General features: G+C 47.7%; 1 long non-coding RNA gene across 1 annotated transcript; it reads left to right on the plus strand.

Annotated features, from left to right (window-relative positions):
* LOC110347895 (uncharacterized) lies at positions 1 to 26436 on the plus strand. Its single transcript, XR_015453255.1, has 5 exons — positions 1 to 4070; positions 5025 to 5078; positions 11661 to 11886; positions 12310 to 12360; positions 12784 to 26436. It is a non-coding gene; the product is annotated as an uncharacterized LOC110347895 (long non-coding RNA).

A 26436-nucleotide genomic window follows, 5' to 3' on the forward strand; every position in this document is an offset into this window, starting at 1 on the left:
TTCGGCGTGTTCCGCACAACTCCCATAGCAGGTTTTTTATAAAAACATCTTTATTGAGGTATAATTCACGTATTATATAGTCCACTCATTTTCAGTGTACAATCCAGTGGTACCTGTGTTCACAGATAAATTGTGCAGTCAGCATCACAACCAATTTGAGAACATTTTCTTTACATAGAAAAGAAACTTGGTAACCATCAGTAGTCATTCCCCATCTCTTTCCCCTTTCCTGTCTATCCTCCCTTCTGAGCTAGTGACAGCCAATTGCCAGTATCCTTTTAGGGTCAAGTATTTGTCTATTGCAACTTGTATTGGAAGTCACCCAGTGTGGCCCAGGGACTAACTCTGCATGGCTTCTTTCTGAGACAAGGCCCCGGTGCTCATATTACCAGTGCTGGGTGTCTCAGGGCAGGATCTAACTGGTGTTGGGCTTTGCTTCCTGCCCTCAATGTCCCGGCAAATCACACCTCTTCCTGTGAGGGCAAGCATGAAGGTCTGCCCAGGATGCAGGCCTAGAGAGTCTGCTTTTCCAAATGTTACCCATGGTGGGGGACACACCCTCATGCATGGTGTTTTCAAGATCTCACAGTTTTTGTAATTGTCTTGGGTTAAGAAAATTAAATTACTTAGCCATAACCATATCTTGCCAAGATCTTTCACAAAATGCATCATAAAGCAGCATTGCAAAGACAAAAATGTTTATTTGGCTTCTCCCATTGAGGGAGTAGTCGCTGAAGGCCTGATTTTCCCGGAAGACAGGAAACAAGGGTATAGTAGTCCAATGGCTGCACCAAACCAAGACAGGTGGTGCAAATAATAGATGCCGATGTTAGAAGCTTGTGGAAGGATGTGGGTGTTTCATTGCAGCGGAGAAGGGACTAAGAGGCTGCTGTGGTGTTCCTGTTCAGTGCGGTTCACAGCCCGCAGCTGGGGGCTACAGGCTGACTCCTGCCGGGGAAATGTCCAGAGACCTGGACTTCGGGTGGGCCAGGCTGGTGGGCCGTGGCAGACGGTGAGCTTTCTTCAGCCACATCTCACCATGGTGACTTGAGAGTCATCCGTCCGTCTGTCCCTCATCCATCTATCATCTAGGTATATATATATTTTTTCTTAGTTTTCCAAATTAAATCATACCCTGTGCTCTAAAGGTAAAAGACCCTTGGTTCAGACCTTTCCAGTATGAATTACTTTGCAGTCATTCATCTGTGAGCAATTGTGGACTTCGATCACCTACCAAAACCAGCCAGCATGTCCACGTCCACCCCTCCGAGACCAAGCTGTACCCAGGGTCCCCTCGGACCCCCGAAGGTGTTTCCTAAGACCTTCATCTGTCACATGGCAGCCCCGGCAGCTGCAGACGCTTCCATCGCCCTGAGTCCCTGCCTCGGAGAGAAAGAACTGCAGGCCGGGCTGGGCCGGGCCTCTCTGTGTTGGCTGTGGCTCCCAAAGAAGCAAAAGCGAGCAGCAGAGGAAGCAGTGTACCGTCCACCTCAGCTGAAGCCTCGGCCAAAGGAGAAGCCTTTTCAAGGGAGTAGAGGTGCGGCAAGGGATCCAGCGGGGCTGTGCTTGCTTAGCCAGGGCCACCCTGTCTTTGGGGCACCTTTGAGAAGCTGCAGGGTGGGCATCCTCGGGATCCACCACCAAGTGCCCCGTGTGAATGCTGGAGGTTTCTTCTCCTTGAGGCAGACCTTGCCTTGAATAAGCAAGTGCCCGTGAGCCTGTCTCGTTAGTGCAGTGTTTACAGGGTGCCAGTGGCCACTCACCTCCTCAGATGTGTGATACCCGCCTGGCAGCCCTGGTGGGCCAGAAATCCCGCAAAGCATGGCAGCCATGGTGTGCATCCCTCCAGGCTTCAGACGACTATTGGGAGAGCAATGCTGTGTTAGTAGCAGGAGGCCTGGGTACTCTCACTTCCAGTTCACTGTCCTTTGTGAACCCTCCTGGGAGGGGGAGAAGGGGCCACCGGCCCCAGCCCATCTTCTTAGGTGTGTGAATTACTTCTCTCCCTCTGTCCCGACTTCCTGAGTTTTGCCCCAGCACGTTATCTAGGAATCCTCAGGAGGGCGAAGGGGAGAGTCCGCCTTGTTATGAGTAGATTCCTCCACGGCCCATGGACAAGCTCCCACGGGGGAGTGACCTCTCGAGTCGTTCCACTGCTTCTCACCCTGAGCAGACATGGCCTGAAGTGTAGTAGGGCTTCAGAAAAGCAACTTCCAATGCACAGGAACATTTCCAGTTTGGACAAAGCTCTTCTGAGGAATAGCACCATTCCGCCCCACTCCCAACCAATGGCCTTGGGAGAGCTGGGGCCCAGCTCCGACATGGCTCCCAACCGATTCCGAAGCAGGTGCCTCGGGTGGAGGGGAGCCAGAAGCAACGTGTGGGGCTGTGTCAGGGCCATGACACACGTGGGAGAAGCTTTGGGGCTTAGTTTCCAAATGGACAGGGCTTCCTCCCTTCCGGCCCAGACAGAGTCTTGGGAAGATGCCTCCTCCTTCTCCCTGAACATGAGATTAGGGTGCAGACAGCCTGAGTCTGGATAGTGGCTCTTCCTAGGGTTATGTATTCAGGAGCACACACACTTCCAGGCGTGCAGTCCTGAAGTACCAGCCTGTTGACCTGCGCTTATGAAGCATTTATTGTGCACAGAGCAGGAACGCTGTGGGCAGAACATAGGTGTGAAGCCCCTATGTGCCCTCAGATGGGCCGGTCTGGAAAGGGACACAGGAAACCCGGAGAGGGCGTCCCTAGATCTGCCAGTGCAGGAAAGGAAGACTTTGGGGAACTGATGTGGCGCGGCTGAGACCAGACACGGACGGGCGTGTGCAAGGCCCACACACCTTGCCGTTCATAGGGACAGGTGGCGCTGTGCCCTGTGGTGCAGTCTCCCCGGGGATCTGCCAAGCCTGGACTCCACAGGAAGGGCGCCCTGGCTCGCGGACGACCTGAGCCCTCGAGTCCCAGGCTGGGTCGCAGCCCACACTCCTCTGCTCACCTCCGTCCGCCACTACTGATCGCTCAGGGGCATTTCAGTGACAAGAGGGAATTTCTCGGTGGGAGCAGAGACCGTATTTTTAGCATGAAAGATTTTTGTTTTAAAAAAGGACAACACTGCAAGATTTTGAAATTTGACAGAGGCAGGCAACATTCTGCATTCCCCATCAGGAGACTTTGCCCAATTTCTTGGGCCTCTGAATACCAGAGATAAGCTTCGGTTTCTGGCCGGCCGGAGGGGCTCAGGCAGGGGCCTGCAGAGGCTCAAAGTGACACCTGAGCAGGGGCTGCCAGGGCTCGTGGTGGCTCCAGCCCAGACTCCCTTCCCCTCCTTGGCTGCGCGCTGTCCTTCTGCTGCAGAGTCGGCTTCAGCAAGACCGCTTCTCAATTCCGGTGTCCACCCTCTCTCTTCCGTGAGCTCGTGTCTCGGAGTCTCTTCCCCTTCATTTGTATCAGGATGAACACGGCCTGCGCCCCCAGAGGACTTTGTGAGTTCACAGGTTTTCATTTTGTCGCACTGTGGGCCGAAAACAGTGAGAAAATCCAGGTACACAGAGCAAAACCTGCAGTCTAGTGAGCAGACTGACCGTCAAAGCGCTGATGCAAATACAAAGTGAGGAGTGAGAGCCTCAAAAGCAGTTCAATAACGGCGCGTGTCCGCAGTTCAATAAAGGCGCGTGTCCGCAGCACTTACAGAAGGCCGAGGAGTGCGCGGGGCCGGCGGGCGGAGACGGCGAACCCGGAGGCGCCTAGGCACGATCTCCGGGTGGGTGGCGGCCGTGAGGGCCCTGGCCACACGGAGGGGGCTGTGCCTGGCCCTGGCCTGTCCACGGGCCCGGTGCCCTGCAACGCCAGGGTTTCCTCCCTTCCTTGGGACAGGATGACGCGTAGTTCCACGCGCCGCCACGTTTCTTTATCCGTTCCCAGACGCACAGGAGCTGAGAACAGGACATGCTCGGAGTGGGGGAGGGGTCAGCCCGTCGGCACAAAGTCTCGGCCACGAGATGAAGAAGCTCTGGGAGTCCACGGTGCAGCACGGTGACTGTGGTGTAACTGAGTACTTGTTCTAACTGGAGGTTTGCTAAGAGCGCCGACTTCTAGCTTCTTCCCCTGCAGATCCTGAGTGTGGGGAGCCCTGTCAGTCTCCCGGGGTGGGGAGTGCCCGATGGATGTGCCCCTGGAGACTTCGTGCTGTCCCCGCCCTGTTTGCCAGTCACCCCAGACCCAGCTGGGGAGTCGGGGGGCTCTGTGAGCACGCGCAGCCCCGGGAGGCCCTGGCTCGGCAGTGGCAGCGGCGTGGGGGCGGGTGTGGCTGCACAGGCCTGGGGTGCTGGGTGCCCAGGAGGCGTCTCTCCTGCCAAGGTCTTCTGAAGCGCTCCATCCTCTGCCCTCAGCACTCTTTACCACTCTACATTTCCCTTTCATTAGAGCAGTTCTCACAATCTGAAGTTTTGCTATTGTTTGCTTTTGAATTTAATTTTAAATTAAATGCTTCTTCATTAACGTCTCTCGTGTAGTTCACAAAGTAGAAATAAATATGGATTCTGCCTACGGGAAGATGGCATTATTAGCATCCTGCATTATGGACTGTGTGTCTATTGCAGCAAAAAATAAGGGTTCACCTTGTCATTTGCTGGGAAGCTCTCTGAGATTGGGAAATTGAGTGTGTGTCTTATGCTTCAGGAGTTATGGGATAAATGTCTATGCTCTTTTGGCTTCTGCAATGAAGAGAGGCAAAAAGAAGCAATAGTCAACTCATGGCTTAAAAAGGAACTATGTCTTTTGTCTCTGTCCTTTGTGGGCTTGGTAGTAGGATGGATGTCAGCTTTGAGTACGTGGTGTGTTGTAGGATTTGACACCCCCATTACTTTGCCATACTGTAAAATACCTCCATGTGATGGCTGCATGTGGCTTCCTCAGATGCATCCTAATGAAATCTATTTCCACATTCATCTGCTAGTTTGGTTGTGGTAAGCATTGCATCGTGCATATGTATATCAAACCCTAATATTGTTACTGATTCCTTGCAGAGGGATTTTCTGAAGGACTCAAGAGGCTATCCAAATTCCTCCTAAATTTTCAAGGTAAGAGGCAAAGAGAGAAAATATTTGGCATTTTTATCAGTCCAAGAAAGTTGTTGTGCATATGTTTTCTGAGAACGCCAACAGATTCCAGCTATACCACCTTCTGTTGCAATCATATCCTATAAAACCTGTTAATCTGTTACACCCTCGCTTGTATTCAAATGCTGGAGACACATTCTCTGTGCCTTTCATGACTCTTGATACAGTTAGGACCTGATGCTGACTCTTCTTCAGCTTTCCAAACAGCTAGGATGGTATTCCCAGCCCAGCATAAGAAGAGATGTGGGAGGGCAGGCTCAGGGGAGGGCAGAGGCTGTGCGCTGACTGCAGTGATGGAAAACCAGTAGCCTGAGGGGCCAGAGGGCCGAGTGCCACTGGAGGGGGATGCTGGAGTGGAGCTGAGGCAGCAAGGAGTGGAGTTGAGTCAGCAAGCGGCCAGCACCACAGCAAGGTGGTGAAAGCTTGGGAATTCAGAAGAGGTACAGTACATAGCCAGATCGCTTTCCCTGCACCTTGCTTTCCTACTGGTGACCCCATTGGCCAAAATAGAATGGAAGTTATGGAGCCCAGGGCAGAGAGCGGCTTGGCAGAGAATGACCAGACAGACCGTAAACAAACACTAATGCACCTGGCAGCAGGACCTCCGATGGGATGGTGCTGCAGGTTCTCTGCGGAGCAAAGACCTTCCCAGTGTCTACATAAGTAAATTACTCATTTAAGAATCTGCATCACATGTAGTCAGTTGTTAATTGCTGTCATCTGGATCTGATGCTCATGGATCTTTGTGTTTTAAGTGGGATACTTCCTACAGAGCTATGCTGGATAATTTAAAGGGTATCGGTGAGTCTTTCGGGATTGGTTTACAAAGTTCTGGTCCCAGTGTTGAGTACTTCTTTATCATCTCCTGGTGTTCCTCTCCTTTGGCTGGACCTGAGTGCCATTTTGTTAAGTGCCAAAATCTCTCCACAATCAGTGGGTCTTGGGCACCGGGTATGTTGGTATGTTTGTATTCAACTGGATCAGTCTTTGGGAATCTACAGAGACAGGTTGCCAGTGAGCTCTGAGAAACCCCAGTGACAAGGAAAGGGGAGCTTGGATTGTTGGAGAAAGGCCTGGCCGGGGGCTTCTAGCCCACCCTGGACCCGGGCAGGCCTATGTGATCAGCTCCAATGCACCTCCTGAGAATTTGAAAAGTTTCATTCCCTTATGGTGAGAGTGTACGTTGGGACTCGGCCATTTCATGTGAAATAATTTTGATGTGAACCCTGGGTATTTTGCACCAATTGTGTAACACACTGTAATTGCTATGTGTGAGTTTCTCTAGACCTTGCTGAGGGCGTCTTCACACTTGGGGAGGATTAGTAGGTGGAATAATTGGGGAAAGCCAAGCTGGAAGAGATACAAGGATCACATAGAACACCATCTCTTTTTACCAGTGGAGAAACTAAGAGACCAGAGGGCTGGGAAGCTGTGCAGAGCCCCTCAGTGAGGCTAGGGGCAGAGGCAGAACATGGAGGGAGTCCAAGTGGCAGAGAGGCAGGCTGGCCATGGTCAGAAGGCTCGGTGTCCTGATGGACTCACACTCCTCCTCCTGGGACCTTTGCCGTAGTGAGTGAGGGGAGGGTGCCCGTGCAAACTGGCTGGCAGCGGCACTGTGCCATTCTCTGTGGATGCTCCAAGAAGAACACAACATTCCCATTATATGGTTCAGAAATTAGGGTTGAAAAATGGGATGGACTCCAAGTGTCAAAGTTGCCAGCTGTGTGAAGAACTGTGGTTATGTACTGGGCACCACTGAAGCACGCCGTATGCTGCTCCTCGGGTGACGCTGACTCCTCCCTGTACGGTGCAGACAGGTTTTCATGTAGACACTTTCACTGTAAGCATGAGGTGTGATCGAGACGTATGGGGAATGTCTGAGTTTAGAAAGCGGATTACAGTAAAAGATGTTGCCGCCAGTCCCCGAGTCCTCCCCGAGCTGTGCTGTCATGGCCACCTCAGCTGCCTCAGTGTCCTGAATCAACTGCAAATGCTGACCTTTCCTGATCATTTCGACTTTGGGGAGAGCCAGAGGTCACACGGTGCCAGATCTAGTCAAGAAGGTGGTTGTGGATGCACTGTGAGGTTTTCACAAGAATGATTTTCTGCCGGGTGGCATTGGGCAGTGGAATGCATGGGAGCTTTGGCTACACCTTGTGAAGATACTCATGAAAAGGATTTTCCAGAACTGCTGCAGAAAGTGCCAAGAAGGGTGGGTAAGTATGTCTGAAGGGAGAGGGAACAGTTTTGAGGGGGATTAGTAGTAATTTATCTTTCACTGTAGTACATTATTTTAGTTAAACACTCACCGCATATTTCCATCATCCCTATAGGATTGGTCTTGATCCTCTGAATCCCCTGCAGGGGAGGCAAGAAAAGCACTATTATTTCCATACTGTATCTGGGTGAATAAGCCCAGAAATGTTGAGTATTTTGCCTCAGAGTACACCGGCACAGTGGCTGGTGGAGAGCTGCCCCAGGAGCCTGGTTTGTGGCGGTTGCAGGGTGGAGGCCAGCCATCTGCTGTCACAGTGTCCAAGGCCCTGGGAGCCCAGTGTTCTGTGTCCGCGCACCAGTGGGCCTTTCCCAGGAGGTGGAGTCACGCAGCTCCCTGAGACAGCTCAGCCTGGGAGCACCCCCAGAAACTGTGAGGTGGGTGCCCTGCACTTCACTCTTGCCCTGGACACAAGGAGCAAGGGGTTGAGTTTGAACTTTATCACCTCAGCCTTACTTTTACACTCGGCACATATGTAAAACTTCCATCATGAGTTGCACAGTCTTGGGATTGAGACTGATGATTTTGTGAGCAAGCTGGAGTTTGGAGTAGGTTTAGCTTCTCCGAGCACAGCAGGAGCCTTTCATCAAATTCAGCGGCAGGAAACCCTTTCACTGCACCACACTGCTACTGAAAATGTCATTCATCCATCAGCAGCTGCTTCTTGAGACAGCAGTGTAGGAATTCTTGAGACCATCTAAGTGACAGGTCAGGAAAGCAGTGTGGTGGGGGGAAAGATGGGCTTCAGAGATAGAAATAAAACTGAAGACTGGCACTATTATTCACAAGCTACTTAAGCTTGGCCGAGTGTCTGACTTTACTGAGCTGCTGTGAATCTATCTGCAAAATAGGAAAGGTCAACTCATTATGCTTCTGAAGAAGCACTAATTTCTTACAAATCTCCTATCCCATGTCTAACATTGAAAACATAATAAAGTAAAAATACCACTGGTAGTTGCCAGTTAATCATGAAGTGTTTGGCGTCGTATACAGCAATGGGAGAGACAGGGAAGAGGGGAGTTGTGGCTCTTCTTCTCCTTACCCTCTGAAGACGCAGGGGAGGAAAGGTGGTTGGGAGTTTCTGGGCCTCACAGCAGCTTTGCAGGGCAGACAAGGAAGGATGGAGATCATGGCTCGGCGGGCGTGTTCCTGCCGTAATTAGGGAGATAGAAGCCCGGCTGGGAGGATGGAGGGGCAATGGCTGGAGTGTGTGTTTGACAGCAGGGAGGCCACCCTGGACAGACTGGAGGAGAAATGAAGGAGAATAACAATAAATCACACTCAGAAGTGAGACAGGAAGAAGGGTATTCTATTCACAGCTGGGTCAGTAAATCTGGATTCACCCCCGCTCCAGGGCAGTGCGGTGCAAGGTTTGGTGCGCTAAATCCTGGCCCTGTCCTGTTTCTTTTCGGACCTGAAAATACATATGTAATTGTCAATGAATGAGAGCACATGCGTGTGCAGCCTACATACACAGCTACATACATAAGGTGAAATACATAGGTAGTATACCTAATAAATGAAAATGCATTCATAAAAATCCACATATATCCTTTTTGTCAATTTCATTGCAGTGTGATTTTTATACAACAAAATGCACTGATTTTAAGTTTAGTGTTTGTTGAGTTTTAATAATAGACATATTGTTATCTAGTGTAATTTTAAAATATAAAAGTGGGAACATACTATTTCAGGTTGAGCATCTGTAATCTAAATATCTAAATTTAGAAATGCTCCAAATATCCAAATGTTGAATGTCAGCATGATAACACAAGTGGAAAATTCACCTGCCCCCAAATTACAAAAGGTATTTTATAAAATTACTTTCAGGCTATGCATATAAGACATATTAAATATTAATAAATTTAGGGTTTAGACTTAGATCCCAACTTCAAGATAACTCATTATATATGCAAATATTCTTGAATTTGAAAAAAAGTAAAATCTAAAACACTTCTGCCCTCAATCATTTTGGGTAAGGGGTAGTCAATCTGCCCTGTCGTGTTAGTTGGTTCGGCATTCAGTAATATATCATAGACACTCTTTTATGGTATTGATATTTTCCAAACTATTGCTTAATTCCTGAGTCTGAAAACCACTGTTATTTATCTATTTCATTATGAATAGATATTTAGATTCCTTTTATTGCTCACAATTAAAATGGAGCAATAAAGATCCTTCTATGTTTATCTTTGATACTTGAACAAGTATTTCTATAGACTGGATTCCTAGACGTAAAATCGATTAGTCAAAGCCTTTGAAACTGAAAAGTAACAGGTGATAAAAAAAAACTTTCAAAGACATTATAACAATTCAATTCCGTAGTATTAGAAAACATGCCTTTCCCAATATTTGTTTTTCAGTTTTGGGTATTATTAAATATTGAAAGCTTTGTCAATCTGGTAGGTGGAAATGATACTATGCTTCTGATTTAATGTGCATTTTTCAAATAATTAAAGAAAATGAGTGTTTATTTAGGTTTGTTGCTCCTTTTCATTTCCTCCATGGATGGCCTATTCTAACATTTTGTGTCTTTTTCATTTCTCTTCTTATTGCTTTGCTGGAACTCTTTTTTTTTTTTTTTGGTACCGGGGATTGAACTCGGGTCCTTGTGCTTGCATAGGAGGCGGCAAAACCACTGAGCTAAATCCCCGGCTCCCTGGAACTCTTTTGTAGGAGTTATTTTTCCACATCAGGCATTCACGTCTTGTCTTAAGGGCACTCTAGAGCCGTACTGCTCACATTTCTAGGCGATGCGATTAAACTATATGGTGAATGTTTCAAAAACAGCTCATTGCAGTAAAAGACACATTGCTATTAATCCCATGCCCACTCCCTCTCCCACTCCAAATGCTCACCCACCCTTCTTGCCAATTTCTGGAGCGGTCGGGGGTGCTCTTCCGGGTGTCTCTCTAAGCTGTGGTCCGAGGGCTGTGGTCTTGGACACACACGACATGGTGCCCCAGCCGCCTCGGTCACGGAATCTGGCATGGTGTGGCTTCTGGCTCTTCCCCAAAGTGCAAATGATCAGAAAAGATAAATGTGTGGAGTTGATTCAGGACATTGAGGCAGCCATGAAAGTATGACTCCTGGTTCAGACATTGGCAAGAGCAATGGGTGAGAAGTGTGTTCAAAGTGGGGGAGTGTTTGGAGGAGGATTAGTGGCAGTGTGTCTTTTACTGTGGTGAATTTACATTAAACAACATTTAAATATTCACCATATCTCGGATCGGACTGCTATTCCTAGGGATGCTGATGGGTAGAGAATCTGCTCCAGTAGGTCGGAGAATGGGCCTGAGAATCTGCATTTCTAACAGACTCCCTGGCACACCAGGTGCTACAGGTCTACTCAGGTACAGAATGACAAAGTCTTAGGCTGTGGGACTGCAGTCCTCCAGTCCAGGTGGATTCCAGTATGCTCACAGGTACAGTGGGAGCTTTCTTTTTTATCATATAGAAGCCCTGAGAGTGATCAGATAAAATGGTCTCTGTGAACAACAAAGCAGCTGTAGTTATGGTCCCAACTGGAGTCAGTTTCTGGGGAGCTGACTGGGGCCCCTGTGGTGGAGTGTGGCCTTCCAGCCTGGAAATCAGGGTCTGCCTCTAGGCACCTTACCTTGAGTTTGTTGGATTTCACCTTTCGACATCCGTGTGTGTGTGTGTGTGTGTGTGTGTGTGTGCACGCACGCTTAAACCCAGTTTTGATTCTCATACAGAGTAATATTTGGAGATCTGAAGAGAATTATCGATGGACTTTATGAACTATTAACAGTGAACATGGTAACTTGCCCTGTTGTGCAAAGCCTTTGGGAGTGTGAAGGACACAAGGATGTTTAATACGGACATGGACATGCAGTCGGCACCGCGAAGGAAGGCTGAGTGCTCAGCAAGCTTTTGTGTCACCTCAGATTCTGCCTCAGAGTCTGGACTGCCTTCAGCATGTCTGAATCCCTTCTACTCGATTGTTAACGGCAGGGGCTGTGTCAGAGGCTGTCCTCTCAGGTTATCCGGACTGCTAAGTGTCAGGTGTTGGACTCTGCGTGATTCAGAAGCCAGAGCATTGTGGTCAAGTTATCTGGCCAGCACACACACACACAGACACACACACACCCCATATATACACAAATACCCACACCCAGAGCCAGCGTGTGATGACTAACTTGTCATGGTAATTATAACGCAAGTAGAATTTAGAAAGTGGATTATTCCAGCTGGCTTTCACGACACAGTGGCAAGTCTCCCACTAACTGTGGCTCTTCTTCATCCAGGGCACACAACCTGCACTGTAATCGGCTGATTAAGCCCTAACCAGTAGGCTGTGAGGGGAAGTTGTACGTGTTGCTGGGCTGAGGCTTCTAAGCAGTGTCGCCCTCTGGGTCTGCAGGCGGAACACAGAAGACTGGAGCCAGGGGCGCATAGGAGAAGCTCGGGGGTTCTGAGACCTGGGTGGCCTGTGCACCAACCTCACTACCTTTTGGACTTCAAGGGTGCAAGGTATTTATGCACATGTGTTTGACACATTGTATATTCCAGGGCGTGTTCATTTCAGTAGTTAGGGTCTCCTCAAGGCTGTGCACTCTGCGTAGATCAGTGGAAAGCGTCCTAACTGACAGCTAGCAGAGCTATTGGAGTCCCCTGAATAATCTATTGAATGCCTACGCAGGATAGATAAACAAAAGAGGAAAAGTGAGCAAGATGAATAGGATACCCTTATGAGAAATGGTTGGTGAGTTTCAGTTTGAGAAAGAGAGCATTTAACATTTGGAAAACTTCTAGTTGTCCTTAATATCAAAGCTGCATCAAGCTTTTCTTAATAATTATCATGAATCTTAAAAATCATGTAGTGAGAAACCGTTAAAAATGCTTCACGTGACCTCTCCCCATCCCACTCCCTTTAATTCGTTCCTTTCTACTCAGGCCTGGAACAAGATGCTATTCTTTGGAGAGTGAAAACTGTGAGAAAGTCAGGTAATGTTTCTGTTTGATGTTTTTGGCAGCGCTGATGAAAATTCTAGACTGAAATGATACTGTATGAAGTCTGGACCAACTGCCATGTTCAAGTGGAATGGATTTCCTCTCTTTTCGCTGTCTGGATCAATTTTTGGAGGCGTTAGGGAGCTTGGGCTCTCGGTTGAAGAAACACATTGTACTGATAACATGTGAAAGTACAGTCTGATTGGACTTGCCAGGCTTTCCAACTTACCGCTAATGTGAGCATTAAGAGGGCTTTTGCAAAATAAATAGAGCTTGCTGAGGTTAGTTAAGAAAGGTTCCAGATTCCATTCAGCAAAAGTGGAATGTTTAATACTTTACTATAAAAAATAAAATAAAAATAAAAAACCTCCTTGGAATTCTGAGTCCCACCTGTTAAATTATTTGTCCTTCTCATAGAAGCAGGAACGAAAGGCGTATGTTCAACATCATTTTGGACCCATTTTCTGTGGCGGGAAACCAAGGTAAACACATTTCTTCTGATGTAATTGTTGATACTAGTTCAGTTCATGTGATGCAGGCGTAGCTGTGTGAACCATTTCGTTTGGACCTGTTCTCAGCTGGAGTTGGACATGATAGTGGGAAAGCCAAAAACCTACAAAAGCCAGTGGCCAGGAGGCCCCAGTTCTTTTAGGGGAGTCCCTGGTCCTGTTGTTTCTGTGTAAGGATGCCCTTTGGGATGCTGTCCATGGCTCTCATTTCTTCCCACTTGTTTGGAAGCATACATCTCATTTCTGTACTTGGGTTCATTCTGATTTTTTAATTTGTTCCATACCAGAACACTGTCATTCTCCTTCTCTAATTCTACTTAGAGACACATATGGGATTGTTTATAAGTACTAGAGGTGTTTTTCCTTTTAATTTTCCTTTTTGTGTTTGACTCTCTGTTCCTCTCTCTTGTCCTCTACTGCCAGCTCTTTGTTCCCCTTTAATAAGTTAAAATCCTACGATGTTTCCTTTCCTAATTTTCTTCATGTTTGCATATTCATATATGAAAACTTATGCTTGGATACATTTTCACTTGTTTTGTGTGTTATTTGTAATTCTTTCTCTCTGCTTCTAGTTTAACAATAGTTTTCTGGGTAGCATAGGGGTTTTGTTCTCAAGATAACCTCCCCAAACACGTTTAGGCAGGATATGGTTTATTCCTTTATTTGTTTATCCCTCAAAGATTTTTTGGACAAGCCAGTGCCCAAATGGCGAAGGCATTCTGGTTACAAGGAGGAACTTGGGCATAGATCCTGATCTCAGGGAGCTCCAGATGTGTACACTTAGTGCTGCAAGAAAGGGCTAGGGTTCATGGGAGCCTGGAACAGTGGCATCAGGCCAGCCAGAAGGGCTCAGAGCCTCGAATGCCCCTGGGCTTCTGGCTGCTCATGGACAATGTGCTCCAAGTCCCAGCTTCAGGCTCAGGGTGGGCTGGGGATCTGGATGAGCAGGAGGAGCAGGGGCAGGAGGAACGGAAGCCTCCTGCAGGGGTGGGGCAGTACTGTGGGCTGCTGACCACCAGGAGCCTTGATAACTGTGTGGCAAAGGGGGTGAGATGGACAGTGGCTGTGCAACATGAGTTGCTCCTCACTGCAGCATCTGTGGGTCAGGCACCGCCATGAGGACGTGTGGCCTGCCTTGCTGGTATGGTCACTTACCATGTGTGCCCTGACCATCCAGTCAGAGTGTAGCCAGACTGCCTGGTAGGCAGGCACTTGTGCTTCTTGTGTCTTCTCTTCCTGAGGCAATCAATGTAGTGTTGGTCGCAGAAGCATTAATTGAAAGGCATGCTACTGATTGGAGGAATGAGGATAAGATTTTGAATGAACCCTTATACATAAAGCTACATCTCCTTTGAACTTTTTCATATGTTTGATAATCCTGGCTTCTAATTACAGACATGTCTATGCATCACTAATAACGCAGGAAACATTTTCCAGTACTTGTGCTAGATCATTGTTGTTAGTATTATTGTTCTGCATTAGTGCACATTCTTCTAAAAGTTGGGCTTTTAATCTCCTAAGGACTGAAATTCTGGTCTTCCTGTCCCAGTGTCTACTCCTTCTGCGTGACTTGCTACTCACACAGAAGCCGTGAGAGAACGGGGCTGATATCATGGCCCTGATTTGCTGCTGGGCTCCACTGCAGTCTCACCAAATCTAAACTTTAGTATCGTCACATCCCCAGGTGACGGGACACCCACTGCGGCTCCACAGGGCCCTGGGTGCTGCTGAGTCCCTGAACACTGGGCAAGGATTCCAGTGGCAGAAGCTCTGCAGGGAGCAAGGCCCCTGTCCCCTCAGTGCTGGTGTTCAGCCTTTGCGTAGACTGGAGTGGCCTCACGAGAGGAAGGGGCATTGATCAGAGATGGCTGCAGGATGGCTGTGCTATGAATCACTCCCCTTCCAGGCCTAGAAAGGACTTGGCCAAAGGGATGTACGTTGGTTGTTTGTTTTCGGAAGATACAGGACCCAAAGTGACTCAGGAACGGAGCCTGGTGGCCATGTGGGTGTGGGGGTGAGGGAGGTGTGCCCAGAGCCAGAAGGCCGGTCCCTTAGTGCTCGCGCTCTGCCCGGAGGCTCTGAGGTCTGTCTGGTGCCAGACACCTGCTGGGCAGGACGAAGGGAGGGACCTGGCTGTGTGGCTGCTTTGTGGAAGTCTATGGGTTCTTGCTTCTGCGGCGGGGCAGCCTCCTGTGCTGAAGTGACGGACTCCAAGCACGGTGGGGTCGGTCCACAGCCGTGGACGCCTGGTGGTGCACGTCATGCTGTGGCAGGGGCCGCCACCATCCTCAGCCCACGGTGCTCTTACAATACTCACAGGCTGACTTTCCATTACTTGCATGAAAAACAGACAGCCTTTGGTACTGAAGTTCGAAGCCATGGGTCCTGGCTGCTTCTTAACGTGACACTGGTGGGCCTTCACCGGAAACACCTGCCCGCCCAGCTCCATTCTCACGAACACAAGCAGCAGTGCCCTCTGCCCAAATACAGAGGTGCCTGAAGTCCTCCTCAGCTCCCTGCCTACTCCATAGCTTCAAGCAGCCCCCTGTGGGCTGAGGACCCCTCCACCTCTGGGCTTACCATGGCAACAAGGCAGTGCTCTGGGGAGACACACAGCACATGACCATGGGGGCCAGGCGGTGGGGGCAGGGCAGGGCTCCCCTGCACACAGGTAGCACTGCGGGACTGGGAGGGCTCCTGTCTGCCCCAGGCAGGTTCTCAGTAGCGTTCACTTCTTCCTTCCCTGCAGCAGCTGCTGCTGGGCAGTGAGGGCTCAGCATAGCCTCAGGGACAGCAGGAGACAGTGAGATCTGACTACTGAACTGCTCTGTCTTAGCTTCTTCACCAGTGAAATTCAAGTAAGACTAGTACTTCATTCCCAGGGCCCTCTTCAGTAAATAAAATCATACACAGGGGATAAAAGGACACTTGGCACAGAGGAAACACACAGTGATAGCTATGTTAATTATCATTATTAAACAATCTATTGTTAATAAATACATAATTATCAATAAGCAAAATTATTCTTTTTAACTGGCATTATAGTTTCAGGATAGTTGTAGGTCCACCGCAGTACTCCGAGAAGGTGCAGCAATCCCCTGCACGTGCTCTGCCCTCCCTGCGTGGTCCCCTGTGTCATCTGCACCCCTCAGTGGGTCACTCCTGCACCTGACGACTGGATGCTGATGCGTCACGGCCACCTGAAGTCTGCGGCTCACGTTAGGGTTCATTCTAGGTACTGCAGATTCTGTGGGCTTGTGCAAATGTATAACAACCGGCATCTCACATGGCGGTTTCTTCTGGACAATTGTCCCTGCCATGATGGCCTCCGTCTTCCCTTTTGCTCAGCCCCTATCTGCCAACCCTGACAACCACTCATCATTTTATTGTGTCGTGGCCTCACCTTTCCCAGATGTCACGTACGTGGACTCTACGATGTACAGCCTTTTCAGATCGACTTCTTTCACTTAGAAATATGCACTTAAAGTTCCTCCATGTCTTTCCGTGGCCTGATAACTTCTCTTAGTGCCAATGTTTGGTGCTGAGTGATAGTCTGTGGCCTGGATTGCCGTGGTTTATCCATTCTCCTGCTGAAGGACATCTCGGCTGCTTCCCAGTTGCAAGCTGCTATAAACATTATGTGTAGTTTTTTGTGCACAAAGGCCTACTTTCTACGACATTAGATGTGACGGATGTGGGATTTACCCTGTCATGTCACAGTGTGTCAGGACTGAAGCCTTCCTCCTGGGTCCTGTATAGATTTCTGTGCCCATCTGGCAGCAAGGAGATGTTTGAGGATGTCCAGCTGTTGGTCTGACATTCGCATTACACATCTGCCAGTTCTTTGTATTTATTTGTGCTCTTAGGTCAGTAAATCTAAATGCTCAGGCACAGCTTGTCTTTAAATCTGTAGTGAGGCTGTTCTTACTTTGCACCAGAGCTTTGATAAAACTCAAAGCCTCCAAGAAAAAGTATGTTGTTAAGTGACGAGCACACACTTATGTGAAAGGGTTAGACAAGATTTTGTAATGCATGAAGCAATATGTTGTTGGAAAGGTAATAAAAATGGCCAAATATATAAAGTAGACAATGCTGAATGAAGTGAATTTAAATTCAGGAAAAAGACAAAACTACTTAGAGCGTGAATGTCTTTGTCAGAAGTGTATGATGAAGCGGGCACATTACCCTAGTATACACAGGCCGCATAAATGTGTAGTGTGACTATAAACATCTGATTTTGACCAACTTATTTTCAATGACTCATTGGGAGATGAGGCTATAGTTTAAAAAATATGCAAGCAATGCTAAGTAAGTAGAGTAGAAGTAAATGCCGAAAAATTATCTAGAGAATAATGGAAAATGTATTACAATTTTAAGTTTTATTAAGCTTTAATTAAGTTTAATTAAGTTTAATTATATATTTAAGAATAATAGGACAACTTTGTTACTTGAAACCAAGAGTCCTAGAAAATACGTAAAATGTCATTAAAAAGCTGCAATTTTGAGAGATTGTTCATACAACGAACCACAATTTCCAAGAGAAAAACTGGGGGTGAGGACTTTCGTTTTCTGCCTATTTCCCTTTTGAGCTACTTGCGTTAAGTGTTTGGTTACTGATTGGAGTGAATGACATTGGATCACCTGCCTGCTCTGGAGCCTGCTGTTCCTCCCGGGGAAATGGCAGTGATTCTTTCTACTCATGTTGGACAGGATGGGTTCTCAACAGCTTTCTCTTTCCTCTGTTTTGTGATAGTGGGCAGGTCTCTCCTCTTTTGGGCTTCTCTCTGCCCTGTCTTCTGACTGCCATCTTTCCACTGTGCGTGTGCCCTACTCTCTACATTGCTGGTTCAAGGCAAAATTTCATCTTTCACATGTATTAACATTTCCATTTTCACGGATTTTATCAGAATGCACAACATGCAACTCTAGCATGATCCACTGTATCCTTTTCTGAAAATATATGAAGTATCTTAGGGACATGGACTATGGTTGGTTTTCATTTTTCTCCTTTTATGGAAGTATTGTTCACCTATCATTTATGCTTATGTTTTTACGCTTATGTCTGTGAAAGAGAGAGAGACATGGGAATTTGGGAGTTGTGGGAGATATGAGCAGCAACACCCTATTTGCATAAAGACAACATTGTTTTTGCATTGCATATTGAACTGCAGCTTACCAAGGATGTCCACTTTTTATAACAATCTTGTAAAATAGGTAGAGATAATTACCATATGGAAGAGATTAGGAAACAGGCCCGCAGAGTTAAAATTAACACAGTGACTCTTTCCTGAGTATCTGAGTATGCAGGCTGAGTACACACTGAATCGTTTGTCCCTGTGTTAGTTACTTTCTCCCCTTGCTGAGACAAAATACCCAGCACCCAAAGTTGGAGGGGAAGGGGTTTATGTGGTTTGCAGTTCACAGAGGTTTCAGTCCCTACTCAGCTGGCTCCGAGGCAGGGATGGCAAACAGGCCTTGCAGAGGAGAAAAAACATGGTGTCCACAAGATAGCAAAGGAAACAAGGGAGCTTAACAGCATCTTTCTGCTGCTTTTATGCTTTTATCTTATGCGGACTGCCGGGATCAGGGCAGTGCCAAACCAGTCACTCACGTGTAGTGGTTTAGTAACCACACACCCTTAGCCCCAGCATCACACATTCCAGATTCGCCCACCTCTGAAAAAGAAAGTCCCACCTCATCGGCATGAGGCTTCGGGGGGCGTCTGAACCTAACTGTCCTAGTCCTGAGCCACCTGTCCCTCAGAGAGGTTCCGCCTAATGGCATATATCCTGCAGAGCAGCATCCAGGCCGAGCCGCTCCACGGTAGACGGCAGGTCGCCAAGCAGTTGCTGGCCTCCTGAGCTCTCCAGTTCCGTGCCTGTGAGAGGATCAAGGGAAGCTGAGTGGGATAAGTGCAACCCTGGGTCATCGCCCACAGGGCACCTGCATGGGAAAATGTCTCCCCTCCGTAGATTAAGGTTCAATTCTTTGGAATTCTGTGTCCCGCAGTGAATTTATGGTGGTTTTTGTGAAGCTAAAGGGACAGAGACATTTTTTGTGGGCAGTTTTGTGGAAACTGCAGAGGAGTAGAAGTGGGCAGTGCAGCTGCATTTGTGTCAGTGCAGGTTGTTTTTAATTAATGCCACATGCAGTCTCTGACCACAGCATTTGCCCTAGTCTGATGATGTCCCTAGGCCTTGTTGCTTAGAATTCTCCAAATTGCTCCCATGTTGTGTGGGACACAGTGGTGATTGAGTACAGTTCTGAGGGCAACTGAGGTAGCAGGAACCTCATCAGTCAGCAGAGAAGGTGTGGACAATCACTTAAGGTAAAATGGAAAGTCTACGAAAAAGCCCCCCAAAAGAATAGCTCATAGGAAGCAGGAAGACTGACTTTCGCAAATGGAAGGGGACCAAGAGTTGCAGGGAGAAGGGGAGGGAGAGAGGATGAGAGAATTAAGATGTGTCACCTCCAAGTACCAACTCCCCACGAGAAGTATAACGGTTACGTACCGCGGACCTGTAGTCATGGACATAAAGGTCATTAAAAGAGTAAACCTTGGTCCAAGGCTGACTCTAGAGCAGTCTGTGCCCACTTGGCAGGAAGCAGCTGTGAGGGCTTACCCTTTACAGCTCAGCTAACCAGCTCCCGTGGCCTGGACAGAGGGGAATCCTGGGCTCCACGGCCAGGCAGAGCTGGGTCCTCTACCAGGGGATGGATTGCCATTGTCACTTTTACAAGGGTTGCCAGGCACCAGGAGGTTATAGCTGAGAGGTTCAGGGGCTCAGGATCCTGCTGTGCTGCTGTTGCTCCTCTGAGGACATCTCAGTCCCACAGCGACAGATTTATGCAGACTTGGCGCACAACAGGCAGATTTCGGTCATTTTCGGCAGACTCGTTCTGCATTTCTTACTGAGAAGTGTGAGACAGAAGGACACGGAGCAGCTGAGTGGTCACGTGCGAAGCCAGGACTCACTGTTCGCATCAATGGAGTGGGAGTCGTTGCAGATTTAACAAGAACTGTATCTCAGCAAATTTGAGATGTATTTGGGGTTAGGTTGGTATATGTTTATACTGAACTAATTGAGTATAAAAACCCCTCAATGCTTAAAGTGTCTTTGTTAAAAAATAGATTAAACATATGCTGTGCTAGCTGTTATTGCCCTAGTAAGTTATTTTCAGGTAATATTATAAAGATAAATTTATGACTAAATTCTGGCCTCATTATCAGAATCTCAGATTAAGGAAATCTGATCAGATGTGAAATGAGATCATGAGAGCAGGGTTTCACGTGAGTGGGTCCAGACACAGGGCTCTGGAATGAAGACAGGCTTATGGAATTACATCCGCAAACGTCTCATGCTACCATGTGCAAAGCACAGCACAAGGCTGTGAAGGGCACAGGCATGAAACCCACTGGACCATGGCTTCACAGAGAACGTACAGAGCACAGTGCAGTTAGCATTCGGGATGAGGAGGACTTGGATAGGTAGCCTCGGGGGCTGCACCCAGTGGGTAATGAAGGGCGTGGGGAGTTTCTGAGCAGGGTAATAGCATGATAAACACCATGCTTTAAGAGTATCCACGAATGCAGTAATTTGCACAGATAGGTAGAACACTAGTGTGTTGATTGAGGAGTGTGGTCCAAGAACTGTAAGCCATGGTAGTTAATTGTAGTGAAGAAAGAAAAGAGGTCTTGGGAGAGGGACTTGGGAGATTTGGCAAGAGAGCTGGAGGGCCAGTCCAGTGCCCACAGAGGTCTGCTCGGAAGACGGGTGTTGGCAGTGCTCTGGTGTGTGCCTGAGTCCCGTGGAATGTGCACTTGGAGAGGTGCAGCTGTGTCTTAGGAAGCTGCAGTCAGCTGTGTAGTGTGGGTACTGGAGGGAGAGGGTAGATAAAGGCAGAACACTGAGGGCTAGGCTTCGAGTAATCAACCCTGTGGCCAGGAAGTGGCACAACACACACCCTAATGCAGGGTAAAGGGAAACAAATGATGAGCTGAGAAAAGAAGTGTGGAGCTTGAGGGCTGGTGCAATCAGCTCTGAACAGAGAATCAGGAAAGTTTTCTGAAGGGCTGGTGTACGAACTACATCTTTGAGGATAGTAGTGATGAGCGTACTGGGGGTGGTGATGCTGAGAGAGCAGCTGGCCACCAGAGAATGCTGTGACTTACCTAGCTCTATCTTGTGATCTGGACATAATCTATGTTATTAATACAGAGTCCACCAGAAAATATATGCAGGCCCCAGCAGCTCCCAGAACTAATAAGCGTCTGGAAGCTCCTGGCCACCACTCTGAGCACCTCTTGTCATTGCAGAGGCCAAAAGTAACTTGCAGTCACCTCATGATGTCTCCATAAATTTAGTATTAAAATATTTATCCAAGTTTTCCTTTTCCTAATGTGTGCAGTTTTTGGCGGACCCAGATTAAGGTAGTGAAAGAGCCTGGGAAGAAAGAAGCAGATTGTGTTGGTGTGTGGGATTTGGTGCACTCAAATTTGACTGAGTGTGCAAGGTTTTAAATAAGACTGGAAGAGGAGTGAGGACCAGGTCAGTAAAAGCTCCAAACACTCCATGAATGGCATGAGCCACACTTCGAGCCCTCTGGATATGTGTGTGGGAAACTCAACCGTTTGCGCGAAGGAGGGCAGGCTTGTGGTATGCTCATCTGCCTTCCAATACCCTGGAAATGCTGTCTGCCATTGCATGGCCTGTAGTCTTTGAAAGAAAGTCTGTAAACTCAGGGTTTGGATGGCTTTAGGAAAAAAGATTTGGTGAGTGCCAGACATCATTAAGAAAGAATGGCTAATACACCATGGGCAAAGGAAGAGCTGGATAGTGCTTCCTCAGTGTGGTATTCTTTTCCACCTTAACTCATGTTTTCTAAACACCTCAGAGACCTTTACTTTTTAACAGAAATTCCACATATGCCAGAAATAACTCACAGACACCACAGCACTTTGTTAACCAAGAATGAGTTCTGTTATTTTTAAGACTGACTGATTCTAAAGTCTTCAATGTGAGGAGGGAAAAAAAGCCTATTCACGATGAAGGTGTCTTTATGGGAAAAAATTTGGAGAATTCTGATAACTCAGAAAGAGATAGAAAAACAGAAAAATAATGACCCCAGGGAAGGATATTATATTTTTAAAACAAGTTGAACTATCTTAGAGATACTAGTTGGGTCTTTCTGTGAAAATATGTGGCCATTTGGGAATGGGGAGGGTCTGTGAATGCAGGAGGGCCTAATCAGCTCGATTCAGTGCACTACCTCACTCCAGTTGGGCCCAGCCCAGCAGAGGTTAGGAAGGAGCGGAGAGGCTTGTCTGTTCAACAATTAATGGCCTAGCAGGAATGTTTGGTTCTGGTTTTTTGTTTTGTTAAATCTCAAGTAAAATGTGAAATATCAATGACAGAATAAAGACAACAAAATCTTAAAAGATTCAGGTCTAAATTTATCCTAGATTTTAGAGACAGCAAAATCAGACACTGGGCCTCACCTCTCTGGGCCATGGTACAGAAAACGCCTCCTCTCAGATGTTGAATTCGTTTCCTTCCTGGTGTCCCGGACATTCTGGGAGCCCAGGCAAATCCAGGCACAGGGACCAGTTCCCCAAGTCTCTGGACATCTGTAAGGTTTGATGTGTAGCGAAAGACGCTATCTTAAACATTTCAGAGATTTCTAGGCAAACTGTTAGTATGAGAACCAATGTTAATTAGTCCCTCTCAAATTCACCTTGAAACCATCACATAGTATGCAACAATGGCAAAAGGAATCTCTGTCCGTGAGAGTGAACAGTAAGAGGTGCCATTCACGCTAGGCAAGGGGGACCTGGTTCCAGGCGACGGGATGAACAGACCCGGTGCGGCCCTGCTGAGGCACGTTCACAGTGGTCAGTGGACAGCCACTTCCGGCCGTGACCCTCTCAAGCTGCCTTTGCCATCCAGGTGGTTTCCTGATCTAGGAGCCCTCAGCCTCACCACAGTCCTGCAGACAACAGGGTAATTCTCTGCACAACGGACAGGTCCTCAGAATGTGGCTTCGGTGTCACGTCTAATGTCCGTGTTACTTGTTAATTTGTTGGCCCTGTTGATTTTCCATCTGGGATGGCAAATGAGGGAGGTATTATTGTTAGAAAGTGTTTATCTTCTCAAAGAAGTTTCTCCTTCTTTGTCAGAATGGCTTCTTCCTCACGCCGGATACACAGCTCTGATGGAAAATTGCAAACAGCTTCCTGTTCTTTGACTACAGTAATTGACTCAGGCTCGGATGTGTAATTTACACCATGTCAATCAAATCATTTGCTTGTTTGTTTGTTATTTTTTTAAACAGAAGCTGCCACTTTTAGGTTACAAAGTGAAGGAACTTGCAATTCTCCACAAGAAAGCCCCTGGCACATGGGATAAACGGTCTGAGGGGGATGCGAAAGGTATACACAGGAGCAGCAGAAGTGCAGATCCTACTGAAAGTATCAGCGCGCTGAGTACCTAGGTCTAGTGGTTTATGAAGCCTGTATTTCATCTCTATCCTCTTTAATGTTTGCCACCTCTTTGATATAATTTGCTACTGATTTTTGTTACTTTAAGCCATATCATCTCAGGACAAGAAGGTAGGAGAGCTGGGGCTGGCAGACTCGTGACTGCTCCAGGTGGAGACGGACGCTGCAGGTCAGTGCTGCTCATCAGCACCATGCAGAAGCACAGACAGCGGCTGCCGGGGGAGCCGAGACCTGGCCAGGGATGCTGTCTCCACCCCTGTCTGAGGCGATCCGACTGTCGTGTTCCTCGCTCCGTCTGCTCGGGATGCTAGTTCAGGCCATACTGGCACTCTCCTGCTCTTACACGTCACAAGAGGAGCCTGGCACACTGGCCCTGCAACAGCCATGTGAGTCAAGTACCCATATCCAGCTATTTTATGGATGGAGAAAAGGAGATGAGAAAAGTTCACAGAGCTAAGAAGTGGCAGACGCGCCCTCAAAGTCAGGCGACCTGACTTAACTGTACTGCTATACCATGAACAAAGCACTGGTCAATGCTGAGGAAGCCTTACAGTTCTGGGGCTTAGTTGCCACAGAAACCTCTCTTCTAATCGCGTCCACTCTGCTGCACTTCTCACAGCTGTCCTTAAGCTAGTTGGAGTTTGGGCAACTGTCCACCTCCAACCAAATGAAGAGCTTGAACAAGAAGACCGGGAGGCCTCTGTGAGAAGCGGAAATGGCTGCAAGGTGGAGGGGAGATTTCCTTCTGCCTGCAATGAGACAGGAGTGGGGCAGCCTCCGAGCGCCCCTGTGAGTCAGCAGAAGTCTTAGGGTCCCCGGCAGTTCAGACCTGCTCAGGATGGACTGTCAGAACATTTGAGGAAGCACTGATGAGCATTTATAAAGGCCATAGCTGGCCAGAGGCTGCAAACCGTGTCCCTGAAAAGAAGCAAGCCAATGTAAATATTGTGTCTGGATAAAGTATGACAAAGTTAAAAATAATTTTCCAAACAAAATGGCAAACTTGATAATGTCAAAGACAATGAATGATTATACAGCCTGTTCAAGAACTCTGTGGTAGGGCTGGGGATTTAGCTCAGCGGTTTTGCCGCCTGCTGCACAAGCGCAAGGACCTGAGTTCGATCCTCGGTACCAAAAAAAAAAAAAAAGAAAAAGAAAAGAAAAGAACTCTATAGTAAAAGAAAAAGGGAAATGTAAGAGATTGGTAAGAAATATGGGAAATAAATATCATAGTCCAAACAATACGTAGTAAAAGTTCTTAGAAGAGAAAATCATGAAGCACTGCAAGGATAAACAAATAAACAATAGAATAAGCCAGGTGTGGTGGCACAGGCCTGTAATCTCAGCTCTCTGGGAGGCAGGGAGACACCAAGTTCCAGCCCAGCCCGAGTAACTTAGGGAGACTGTTTCAAAATAAAAAGTCCCAAATGTGCTGAGAACATAGCTCTATGCATAGGACCTGGGTTCTCTCCCCAGTGCTGCAAAAACAAACAAACAAACAAACAAACCAATAGCACAAAACTATCTGATTGAAAAAGATGGCAAGGAAACAGAAAGATAAAAAAGGAAAATATTATTAAGATAAGGTGACTAAAAAAAGGACAAATACAACAGATTTATATTTTAAGGGACAGGTTGGTTTAAATTAAATATAATATGGGATCATCCATAGGGTGCTGCAAATGATACCACATTCACACGCGAACGTTCAAACGCAGAACTGAGGAGAAATCAGCAGTGCAGTTGTGTGACATTAGACAGAGCATTCTCAGTCTATTAGGGTCCAAGCAGGCAAAAGAATAAACGCTGAAGCAGAAAGCGTGGCCAAGGACCACGGAGACCAGGGGAAATAACAAATCGAATTCCACCCCCGTGATCTCGTGTAGATGCTCACAGATGAGGCACCTCTTTCTCAAGCATCCTTGGGACACTTCTAAATATTAATTGATGCATTTTGTATGCCTCAAAGAACATTGCAGGGAGAAACCTCTCCCAAGACCAAAGAGTAAGTGGACTGACCGCAGTGTCTGCCCCAAAGGTTTGTGAAACATAACACACAAAGCCCCAGCTGTTAGAAGAGGCCCTGTGTGAACTGCTAGCTTCTGCCATGGCCTGGACTTCGAGGACAGGCATTCTGGACTCACTGCTGATGTAATTTTCACAACAAGGAGAACAACATGAAATCATATATCCCAGCAGGGAGCACAGAAATTTACTGCAGGCAGCTTCATACTAGGTTTTAGACAGAAGGAAATCTATCAAAATGATTAGAACAATGCACAACCATGGAGTGAGAAAGGGTGTTAAGTCATCATTCCGTCCAGCACTCATTCACAGAGGTGAGAATGGAGACCCAGAGAGGGAGGATTTGTCCCGGGCAGCGCAGCAGCTGAAAGCTTTCTGGCATCTGACTCCTGCTGCTTCTGCTTGAGCACTCATTGTGTCCGTGGCACGTTTGGGTCATGCGGCTGGTTCCAGGTTCGGGCGCCTGCGGTTTGCTCCGTGGCCTCTCAGAGCTGCGCCTGACTCCTCCTAGGGGATGCCTTGGAGGCAGAGACCCTGCTTCTACTTCGAGGGGAGGTGAACAATGTGGTTGTCATTACCGGAATTGCAGGCTTCCTCCCCTGCCAGTTAACGGTTAACCCGCACGGCAGCCTCTGACATCACCGGACAGCGAGATCTCTAAACTACACCGTGTGTTCGGGTGTTGGCTGGCACGCTCTGTGACCTCTCTGCGAAGGCTCATTTTGCTGTTATTTCCCCCTGGGATCTGACCGGTTCCCCTTTCTTTCCGCTGCAAGGCGGGCCAGATAGCTTCACCCTTGGCTTCCTCTCTCCTTCACGAGAAGTGCTGTGTCTGTGTTGCCCCAGGCGGGCAGCTGCTGCTCCACACCCTGGGCCAAGCTGTGTTCTCTCAATTATCCAGCTGCACTGCGGCTTTGTTAATGGAGCAGAGAAGGCAGAGATGTAAAAGTTGTACTTGCTTTTCAAGGCCTGCTGAACTCACTGCTGCAGAAGTGACCTTGTTTCCAGCCCTGAACTTAGGGACTGATGATTTTATGA

This window comes from Heterocephalus glaber, unplaced genomic scaffold, assembly GCF_053883595.1.
Source record: "Heterocephalus glaber isolate CG9 unplaced genomic scaffold, H.glaber_assembly_v1.0 deba00001457, whole genome shotgun sequence".
In the NCBI taxonomy this organism is placed as follows: Eukaryota; Metazoa; Chordata; class Mammalia; order Rodentia; family Bathyergidae; genus Heterocephalus; species Heterocephalus glaber.